Here is a 12,376-nt window from a genome sequence, read left to right as displayed (position 1 = left end):
GGACCAGCCTGACGTTCTCTTCTTTCCCACTTGGTCACCACTTAATTTTTTTTAAAACAAAACGAGTTAGCTTCACTCTGCGCATACTTGCCTGAGTAGGCTATAGGTGATTGTTGATTGATGTGTCCGTCTATATTTGTTGATTATATTCGGGAGCTTTTTAGACCATCTGGATCGCTTGGGAGACTATAGTTGGGGCGGTGTTGTTTTGGCGTATCTCTACAGACATCTTTGTTGGGTGTCTATTGGCGATAGTACTGATCTCTGTAAATTTTTCCCTCTCCTCCAGGCAATATATTTTAGTGAGTATCCCTAGCTTCCAAATATATCTCTTGAAACGATGACTAGAAAATCACACTTTTTTAATGTCACTTTCAGGTATGCGCTTGGGATATGATCCTTCTTTTTCAGTCCATAGCTGGGAGCCCGATGCTGATGATACGTTGATGCCCTACACGACAAGTGAGAGATTAACCGAAATATGAAGACGGCACCACGCCCTTCTTCCATAATGGTCGTGTACCAGCAGGTCAGTACCAGCCCGCGCGAGAACATGGACGTTGTGAAGGACAGAGAGTACAAGTTGGCAGATGAGGTGGTGACCTTCAACTGGTATATGACCCCGACTCTGAGCCTGCCGCTCCCACTCTGGCTCCACTTCAAGTACAGCCGTCAACTTCAGCCTAGCGGTCGACATCAGCATCCCCACTTGCAGATACATAGCGTACTACAGCACGCCTATTTACGGATACACCTAGGTCTTTATTTCAGCCGAGCCAGGATGGCTACTTCCCTTTACATGATAACGTGGATTGGGTCATAGCAGTAGGGGAGGGTCAGCCAATGCGAAATTTGGAGGGTGGCAGTGAGCTATACTACGATCATATTTTGTCGAGTTCGCTGATTTTCTAGTCGACACACCAGTTAATGCCTAGAAATTAAAGTACCTTTTTTAAAATATATGTACATAAAAAAGTACTTATTATTTTATACTTTTTCATATCTTAGGGTTCGTCGACATGAGATCCGTCAGAGCCACCCAGCCAGGAGCCTGTTGAGCCATAGCTCAAATTTTTAATAAAACTTAACTTTATTCAATATAATTTGAATATTACTCTAACTCAAAACATTTTTAAACTAATTTTTTAAGATTTATTTGTACCTCGAATAGGACACTGCTCCAGGCATTCATGGTCCCGCTCATAAGCCCGAGCCCTCCTGCACAAGACCCCTTTTAGGAGCCTGCTCAGAGCAGGTCGACACACAGGTTATATTTTTCATAAAAGTTAATGTATTCAATATAAGTTAATATTAGTACCAACCTTTATATATTTTTTCAGGTTCATTGATAACGTCCAAATCCACTCCTCAAAGAGAAAGTGTACACGGTCGTATGCAATATAATTTACCCAACTATGAGTCGGGGTTGATCCCACGGGGAATAATATACTAGGCGATTAAGAAAGTAAGGAACTTTCACTTACCAAGCTAAGCCAAACGATAGATAATATTTTGGTTTTTGAGAAAATTATAACTAATGTGGAAATGTAAACTAACCTAGAAAGCAAGTAAAATGATCAATGGCCACAAGCATGGATACAAGAAACTCTCGAGTAACGATCTAATGTATTTTATGATTTTACAACTAAGAGTCGGTTTGTGTTGATAGATAATGATTTCTAAAATCTCATTGAAAATCTTCCAACCAAATCAATGAATTTCACTCTAAGCTTTTCCAAGCCTTAGAGTGTGATATTAGGCACAATCAATTTAACCTCAAGTAACTATCCTCTTCCGAGCTCAAGTTATTAGATGGGTTTAATGAGCCAAATTCTTGTTAATTAATCTTTCCCAACCTGGATTTCCTCTTCCGAGCTCAATCAAAGTAAATGGGCGACTCTTAGGGTTAGCTAATCCCTTAAGAAACATTAAAGAATAAGATTAATTAAAACAACAAAGACCCACTTCAATAGCAATAAAGATCATTCAATACATAAGCATAACAAGAGGTTTCATCCAACTTTGCAAATGAATATTTTCATAAACAAGATTAAAGTTATGGAATAAAATTCTACACACTTAGATATACAATATAAAGCAAGGAATTGAATAAATGAGTAAAGGGTTAAGAAATTTCTTATCAAAACTTCAAATCTTCAATCCCCAAGTGTGGTGTAGGAACCCTAGTCTCCAAAACTTGTGTTGAATGGCCAAAGATAATGTTTTACAAACCCTAAAAGAGTATTTATAACATTCCAAAACGGGAACAAATTGTGGACAAAAATGCCCTGCGTGCAGCACATGCTGCAGCAAGTGCTACTCGCAGGCACAACATATTGCAGCAAGTGCTACTCGCGGGTGCTGCATGCACAACATGCTGCAGCAAGTGCTGCTATCATGTGCTGCCAGAAAGTGTTGCTTGTCCTATTTTTGCTCTATTTTGCTCCGTAATGCTCTCCGGGCATCTTATCCTACAAAACGACATAAATACACAAAAAGTAACAACAAAAGTGCTTGAAGAGTTACAAAAGCTGAAGAAATTAGCATCGAATATCCCGTAATTTCACGACACATCATTCATCCATCGTGTCAGTGATCCCGTCTTCAGATGAGGTTAATGATGTTGATGAATATGATCTCATTGATCCCGGCATATACTCCACTTATATATATATATATATATATATATATATATATATATATATATATATAATTTATAAGAACTAAACTCATCTCATTAGGACCAAAATAAGTAGCAACCTTACTCGGGAGAAATCCCAAGCGTGTCTTGGTCGGAAAATGAAGTGAGTTGAACACTCATATGTAATTTAAACCAAAGCCCCTTTTCTCAAAGGGGGTATTTTGCCAAAAATTTGAATTTATGATAAGTATGACACTTTTGCGAGAAAAGAATACTTTAAGCAAATAATTACAATAATCACACATTGAAGCTCGCAGGTCAGCTGTATTCTACAGATCCTTAATGCTAGGGTGTTTAAAGTCTTCCCTAGGGGATCACCAGAACCCTTACCTCGAACTCTGGTTTAAAAGATTTTTTTTCTTGTTTGATAAACCATTTTTACCCCTTTTTCCTAATTTCCATTATAAAATTAGGTGGCGAATCTAAAAATACGAAATCCAATTAGAGCACCAACAACCTCTTAATAGCTTTTATGCACCTGCGTAAAAGTGAACCGTAACATCACCCTTGTTTTTTCAATCCTCCATTTATGTAACACATTTTTATATTATATATATATTTATTTATTTTTATCTTGGTATTTATAGATTCTTATTTAAGTTCATGAACATTATAAGTAGAATAATACTTTTATGAATTTGTAATAATATCTACTGCTAGTTTTTTTATTGTTATTTCAATATTATATGCAGTAAGTATGTATATATGTATATACATGCATGTGTGTATATTAATGTTTCACTTCTCTCTTATTCTCTATTATTTATTCATATAAATAAACAAGTTTTGGTTGTCACTAATGGAATATTTCTTAAATTATAATAAAATTCATTTACAGTATAAATAAATAAAAAATTTGCCTCTATTTTTTAATTGTTTTTGCATTACCTGCATATAAATATATTTATAAAGTTATTATGACTTGTTATTTTTCACTTGTATATATAAATATTAAAGTTTTGATTATTTTTAATAAAATTATTTTTTTGTTTATTCTGCTAATTTATTTTATAATGGAACATCATTAACTTATATACTCAATTAGTATTTCTCACTTTTTTCTTGGCCTAGAAGTCAATATTTATTTTTTATAAGAAATTTCTTACATAAATTAAAAAAATAAAAAAAAATACCATGATTTTAAAGAGGTAAAAAGAAGACAGAAGTTGATAATGTAAGGGTAATAAGCATTTAAAAAAGTCAATTATGATAAAGGGGTGAGAATGTCTAATGTTTAAAGTTGAGGGGGGAGTTTGATTTCTAAAGCAAAGTTAGGGGGTGCAAATGATTTTCACCATCATTATTATTACTAGTTTAGTGTACGTACTTTGCACGGGTGTATCGCGTCAAAAAATAAAAGATGTATAAAAAATATAAATTGTTGTGCGTAGACCTCATACTATTGAGTACATGAATATTTATATAAGTAAATGTATATTTGATTTATAAAACAAATATCAAATCCTGCCCATCCCCAAATGCCTTGTTGTGAGTTGTGACATTAGGTTTCGCCTGTATTTATTGAAAATATCCGATTGCACTTTTTTTTTTTTTTTTTTTGTGTGTGAGGGGTTCATTAAAAAATGAGAATTAGCTAATTTGTTGTTAAATATATGGCTCGTAGCTAACATAATTTTTGATAATTTATTGATATTATTACTATTCTAATTTGCATCACTAAATTAGACTTTTGACTTCCAATATTCTATAATTTTTTCTATGCATTTCATTGCAAAATAAATTTTGTTTAGCAGGAAAATATGTATTATACCTCAACTTGAGGACATCGTTCTTTATTAAAGTATTAGTATGTAGTTAATATTGAAGAGAAATCAGATAAACATTTATAATTACCCTATGATGTAGAATAAGGAGCTTAAGGAAGCAGTAACTTACCTTATAAAAAGAGGTCATTCATATGCACCTGTTTAATCTAGATTTGACAAAATTAATGCAAATCAAATATTATCTCTCGATTCGATTCATAACTGACTATGAAAAAAGATGCTTACACGACTTTAATAATTCACAAATTCAGAAAAGTCACTCATGCACAGATACATCTTGTGGATTACAAGGATTTTCTTCTCACAAAAACTATGATTAGTACAAAAAATTTACCTTCACGGCTCTAAAAGAGAAATACTATTAGAACCACACTGCTAATAGAGAAAGTTCTTATTAAAAATCAATACTATTAGCAACCTTCGTGTGAGCAAATTAATAACTTTAGCAGTATTCGCAGTAACATCTTTTTTTCAACACCTAGAGAACCATACAATAATTTGCTTCCTTTGGATTCCGCATGTGATGCTCTTCATGAGTTCGTCCAAAGCCCTAGCGTAAAAGACAAAAACAATAAACATGGTTTAAATAAGGAATGCTATATATAAATTTAATTTTAATTGATTAAAATAAATAAAGACAACAACAATATATAGTCAATAAGAATTCTTAAGAACACACGCGCAAAAATAATAATTAAACAAATGAAGAAGAAGACGATTATCTTTACATACTAGATGATGAAAGCCCGTGCTAGCATTGACCCAACACAAAAAATAGTACCACACTTTTCTTTTAAGTATATCTTAAAAAAAATGATATATTTTTATATTTAGAAATCATTTAACTTGAAATTTTCCCTTTTATCTTTAATGAAATGATTTAAATCCACACAAATATCTCTGACTTGTTTTAGACCACAAGTTTCAAAGTTTTTTTTTTTTTTTTAAACTTCGTGCCTACTCAAACTATGTCACATAAATTAGGAGAGAGAGAGTACCTTTTAGTAATATAATTATGGAATTTATATTATAGAAAGTATTATAATTCAATTAATTGAAAATATCAATAAATTATTTTACTTAGTCCGCTTCTCCCATATATGACTTTCCTGGTTTGGTTCTCCAATTGAAAGATTTGAAATACACCTTCTCCTATCGAGTTTCATGACATCATCTCTTTCTACTCAACAACACTGAAAAGTTTTCATGTGTTAGCATCTATTGTAGTCTTAAATTTTTAAGTATAAATCAACTTCATCATTTTAAGAAAATATGTGTATACGTTTCTTGACCGTTTATTTTTCGTCTTCTTGTTGTTATTCCTCATTATTTGTGTAAGACGTATGCGTCTAGACTTATACCCTTTGAGTTTTTAAATCTTTTGGTTTTATGACTTCTTTAGCAGTTTTTATGTTCAATTTAAATCGTTATTTTTTTTTCCTGAATTTCTCTTCTTTAAATTTTCTCTAAGCGTACATTTACCATTTTCTGAACTTGTTACATTATTTAAATGTCCTTTTTTTTGTTTTGCAATTGTCTCTTAATTTTTCTCGTGGACCCCACCTTAATTTTCTTTTTATTTCTACTATTATAGAAGAGTGAGCCCCACCTTAATTATTTTTTAATTTACTTTATATTATACTATTATAGAAGAGTGGGTTGACGACTGATGAGTCGTGAAATTACGCGATATTCGACGCTAATTCCTTAAGCTTTTGTGACTCCTTAAGCACTTTTGTTGTTACTTTTTGTGTTTTTTATGTTGTTTTGTAGGAAAAGATGCCCGGAGAGCATAAAAGAGCAAAATGGATCAAAATGGACCAAAATGGAACAAAATAGAGCAAAACAAGCCAAGTAGCTGAAATGAGTGATCGGAAGAAACCAAGTGAAAAGAAAGTCAAAAAGAGGTCAAACTGGACATTTTTGCAAAACTGTCAAAACTGGACAGTTTTGCAAAAACGGGACAGATTTGCAAAACTGTCAAAAGTGGACAGTTTTGCAAAAACGGGCAGAATTGCAAAAACAGAAATATGGGGGCAGATTTTGACATTCTTTTGAACTTGGAAGAATTAGAGGAGCTACAAAAGAGAGGCTAGGGCAAAACATTTTCCATCTTTTGCCATTTTGCAAGTTTTGGAGGCTAGGGTTTTCACCTACACCATTGGAAGAGAAGATTGGAGCACTTTAATGAGATAATTCTTAAACCTTTCTTCAATTCCTTGTTTTGTATTGAATATTTTAGTGTGTAGTATTTCATTTCTAGACTTGAATCTTGTTTATGAAAATATTCTTGATTAAAGTTTGGATTAAAACTCTTGTTTTGCTTATGTATTGAATGATTCTTATTGCTATTGAAGTGGGTCTTTGTTGATTTAATTAATCTCGTTCTTGAATGTTTCCAAAGGGATTAGCTAACCCTAGGACTCACCCATTTACTTAGATTGAGCTCGGAAGAGGAAATCTAGGTTGGGAAAGATTAATTAACAAGAATTTGGGTCATTAAACTCATCTAATAACTTGAGCTCGGAAGAGGATAGTTACTTGAGGTTAAATTGATTGTGCCTAATATCACACTCTAAGGCTTGGAAAAGCTTAGAGTGAAATTCATTGATTTGGTTGGAAGACTTTCAATGAGATTTTAGATATCATTATCTATTGACATAAACCCGTTCTTAGTTGTAAAATCGTGAAATACATTGGATCGTTACTTGAGTGTAATTTCCTTTGTATCCAAACTTGTGGTCATTGATCATTTTACTTGCTTTCTAGGTTAGTTTACATTTCCGCATTAGTCATAATTTTCTCAAAAACCCAAAATATTATCTATCGTTTGGCTTTAGCTTAGTTGGTGAAAGTTCCTTACTTTCTTAATCGCCTAGCATATTGTTCCCTGTGGGATCGACCCCGACTCATAGTTGGGTAAATATATTGCATACGACCGTGTACACTTTCTCTTTGAGGAGTGTATTTGGACGTTATCAACGACCAAACCCACTCTTCTATATTATACTAGATGGCCTATGCCCGTGCTGCGCACGGGCCCAACACTTTGGATTATAGTGTATCTATGTATATGTATTTGTGTTTGGATAGTGATAATAAATAAATATATATATATATATATATATATATATATATATATATATATATATATATATATTATATTGATAATAAGCATACATAAGTTTGTACTGTTTTTATGGATATATGTATATATACTATGTTCAAAACACGATTAATATAACATTGTAGTTTGTGCTCCGTATCTAAAACTTTATTATATTCGTGTTTGCTACGAAAATTTATTAATACTTTTTAAAAGAGAAGACTTGTTTAAAAGAAAACTATTTTCCTCTTTTTGAGATAAAACAATAGCAATATTTAAGCATCAGTTGATACTTTCAATTTTATTTCGAATAATTTAAAGGTGTAAAATACTTATTATTTTTTATCAAATTTTGATTTGGATAATTATAATTTAAATTATTAAATTAATTTTACATGTTTAAAACGAAATAAAGTAGAAATTGATTTTCTATTTAAACGAAGAAATGCTATTTTTTAATTTTTGATAAATATTCTCGGTTTAACTCATTTTACCTGTCATGTTGTCTTTTGCATGATTTTTTAAGGAAACGTGAATTAGAATTATAATTTGACTAATTTACCTTATTCATTATTTGATCTCCATTTGATATTAATCTCTTTTCACATATATTAGAGTAAGAATAAAAATGAAAAAATAATTAAATTCTATCTTATTTTAAAATATAAATGTTTTAAGTATATTTATTTTTGTAAACATAACAAATAAATGACATGGCGGAATAACAAATACAACAATTAAATATTTAGATTAGATTTCAGATTGGTTGTTTTTTTAATATGTGGTCCAATTTTTTTTTTCATGAGTTTGGAGAGGGTGGGGTTCACTTTTTTTTCATGAGTTTGGAGAGGGTGGGGTTCACTTTTTTTTCATGAGTTTGGAGAGGGTAGGGTCCACTTTTTTTCCTTTTTTAAAAATATTGCTTGGCGTTTTTAGTATGGGGTCCAGTTTTTTTTTTTTTTTTTTTTTAAGAGTGACTGACAACGAAGAATGGGTAAACCGATGCTTCTATATAGTAGAAAAATAGAAATATAATAAAGTATTTCTATCTACTTTTTAGAAGAGTTGGTAATATAAAGTATAAAATGTCATTTTTTTGCTCTTAAATAGAAAAGTGGGTGGGACAACAAAGGATTTTTTTGTCCTTAAATAAAAAAGTGGGACCAAAGGACGGACGACGATCTTGCTTATAAATCGGCTCTTCTATATAGTAGTAAAGTAATACATCTATATATATATATATATATATATATATATATGTATATATATATATATATATATATATATATATATATATATATCTATACATATACATATATGTACACATATGTATATATACACACACACACACACACATATATATATATATATATATATATAGAAAAGTGGGTGGGATTACAAAGGATTTTTTTGCCATTAAATAAAAAAGTGGGACCAAAGGACGGACGACGATCTTGCTTATAAATCGGCTCTTCTATATAGTAGTAAAGTAATACATATATATATAAACACATATATATGTATATATATCTATATATCTATATCTATATACATATATATGTGTGTTTATATATATATATATATATATATATATATATATATATATATATTATGTTCAAAACACGATTAATATAACATTGTAGTTTGTGCTCCGTATTCAAAACTTTATTATATTAGTGTTTGCTACGAATACAAAATTGGCAAAAATTTATTAATACTTTTTAAAAGAGAAGAGTTATTTAAAAGAAAACTATTTTTTTTCTCTCTTTGAGATAAAACAATAGCAATATTTAAGCATCAGTTGATACTTTGAATTTTAATTCGATTAATTTAAAGGTGTAAAATATTCTATTGTTAATGTATGTAGATTGGGCCTAAACAATTCCTATTATTTTTTATCAAAATTTGATTTGGATAATTCTAATTCAAATTATTATATTAATTTTACATGTTTAAAATGAAACAAAGTAGAAATTTGATTTTCTATTTAAATGAAGAACTACTATTTTTTAATTTTTGGTAAATATTTTTGGTTTAACTCATTTTACTTGTCATGTTGTCTTTTGCACGGTTTTTTTAAGGAAACGTCAATTAGAATTATAATTTCACTAATTTACCTTATTAATTATTTGATCTCCATTTAATATTTTTTTTTATGACATTAATCTCTTTTCACATTTATTAGAGTAAGGAAAAAATGAAAAAGTAATTAATTTTTTTTTTTAATATTGGTTGGTGTTTAGTATGGGGCCCACACTTTTTTTTAATGCAAGGTTCCACTTTTTTTTCCGTGAGTTTGGAGATGGTGGGTTCCACTTTTTTTTATTTTTTTTTATTTTTAATATTGGTTGGTGTTTAGTATGGGCCCACATTTTTTTTTAATGCAACGGACGACGAAGCATGGGTCCTAACCCATGCTTCTATATAGTTAAAATAAAATAATATAATAATTAATATATAATAACTACACCAATTGGCCACCTATGGCGTGTTTTTTTTTTTAAATACTTTTCCAAAAAAGTATTTACCAAAGTAAAAAAGCTCCAAAAATAACGGTGGGTTTTCAATGCCAATAAGGATTCCTATGACATTTATTATTTTGTCAAAAATAACGGTGGTTTTTTTTACTTTTCCAAAATATATTTATCAAAGTCAAGAAGGACTCCAAAAATAACGGTAGATTTTTAAAAAAATTCCAAAAACTAAAATAGGCGAATCATTATAAAGACTTGAAGTAATTAAGAAATATAGATTGGGAATAGAATTGCCGTTCGACGGCTGGTTGATTGAGAAGAGAGATTTTTGGTTGATTAAGAAGTGGGATTTGTTCTTGTTCATTCATCTTGAGCTATTAATTGGTAAATTTCCTTTTTCTGGATCGATTTACTTACAATACTAATTGCACGATTCCTACCCTTTTAATGAAAAAGACTATTTTCCAAAAAATAAAATAGTCGAAATATTATAAAGACAATTAAATAATAATTTGAGAAAAATAGTAAATGACAATTTTGTCTATTGCAGGGTCTTTAAATGAAAGACAAAAAGTTCAATCAGCATTTCTAGGGCCCTTCGTACTTTTATAGTATAGATTATTATTATTATTAGTTTGTGAATCAAACTCTTAATTATTGTACATTAAAGAGCCTACTCATAAAAAAACATGAACTATTCACTGTTATTAGATATGTATTAGTTTTAAAGGTATTTCACATAAATTTTAATCCTGTAATAGCAAATTAAAGAAAGATCGAATAGGTTAAAATATGAGTTTATTGCAATTCTAACCACAAGTAAACCTATCATCTTGATGCAATTCTGGATGAAAGGTTGACAAAATCTTTCTTATATAAATGGACTATAAATATGGTTCTCTGATTTGAAATACTTCCAATAATTCTTTATAACCTTTTTTATCTTTAATTGTACTTGTTAATAACATATAAAAAAAAACCATTTCCAAATGCGTAATCCTTAACAAAAACTATACAAAATCAGAAAGAGCAATATGTCATGTGTAAGTATAAAAAGAGATGAAATTATTTTTCATTCACATTTAAAGTTGAAATTTAAACAAGAAAAAAAAAAACTTTTAATAAATTAGCTCGTGAATATCAAAACAAAATTAAAAATCAAATTTTGGGCTGTACGAGCAGGGGTCATACGTATCTAGTATTTTATAAATTTCAATTTTTTTTATTTACACAAATCCCCACCCCTCCACCCCTCTTCCTTCTTCTCAGCTCAATGTTTCAAACATCCTACTCAAGTTTGTTAAATATTTGTTGGTGATCAAGAGTGCTCAGGTTTAGCAAATTTAAAGATTCAAATCAAAGTGCTCAGTTTTAGAGTTTGGAACCTAAATGATCCAAAAAAGACTGTAGTGACCAAAGTAGCCCATTAAAAAAATCCTACCAAACTATCTTTAACGCAACAATTCTTGCGTTAAAAGAGTTAACCATAACGGCTGGCGTTACTGTCCAGCTAACTCTTTTAACACAAGAAATTATTGCGTTAAAGGGGGTACTAAATATTTTCACACTTACTCTTCATCTTCTTCATTTTCACTCTTTTTTCATACGTTGACCTTAGATTAGTCATGTCTCAAGAGTCCGGAACCTCAATATTTTCTATAGAACTCGATGTGCGAACAATATTGCCTAAAGAAAGGAGAAAATGGATGTACTAATCATTCGTAGGATTGTTGTAAATTGTTATAAAATTTAATTTAAAAGGATGATACTTGCTTTTGAGTATAGTTTAATAAGTGTTTCAAATATAATTTTATCTCAAAGGGAAAAAAGAGAGAGATTTAGGCCTGAGAAATAACTTTGAAGTCTGAATGGGGAAAACTTCACAAATAGCAATTTTTCAGTAATTGAAAAATAGACAGTATTCTAGAGTTTCAAATCTACAAGAGAAACTCTAGGATAATGTCATGAAATTTTACTTACAAAATTTAAATTTCAAAACAATGACTATTTTTCAAAGATCGGGTTAAAAAGTGGCTAATGGCAGTAAACTTTAATAAGCTTATGATACTTATAATTGGCTCAATGTGGGATCACACTCGGCCTAAGTGAGTACTAGAAAAAAAACTTTACATCCCCTATCAGAGGCAGTCCAGGATTGAAAGTTCCGAGTGCAACACTGGCCAATTCGATCAACTTTTGATTTCGGTTTCGGTTCGGGTTATTCGTCTTTTAACGTTTATATAGATAAATCAATCGAACAGAAAAATATAATAATTAGGACAACATGGTGCAAAGTATAAAACTTGCA

This window comes from Lycium barbarum, chromosome 4 (assembly GCF_019175385.1).
Source record: "Lycium barbarum isolate Lr01 chromosome 4, ASM1917538v2, whole genome shotgun sequence".
NCBI lineage: Eukaryota > Viridiplantae > Streptophyta > Magnoliopsida > Solanales > Solanaceae > Lycium > Lycium barbarum.
This window is presented reverse-complemented; position numbering follows the sequence as displayed.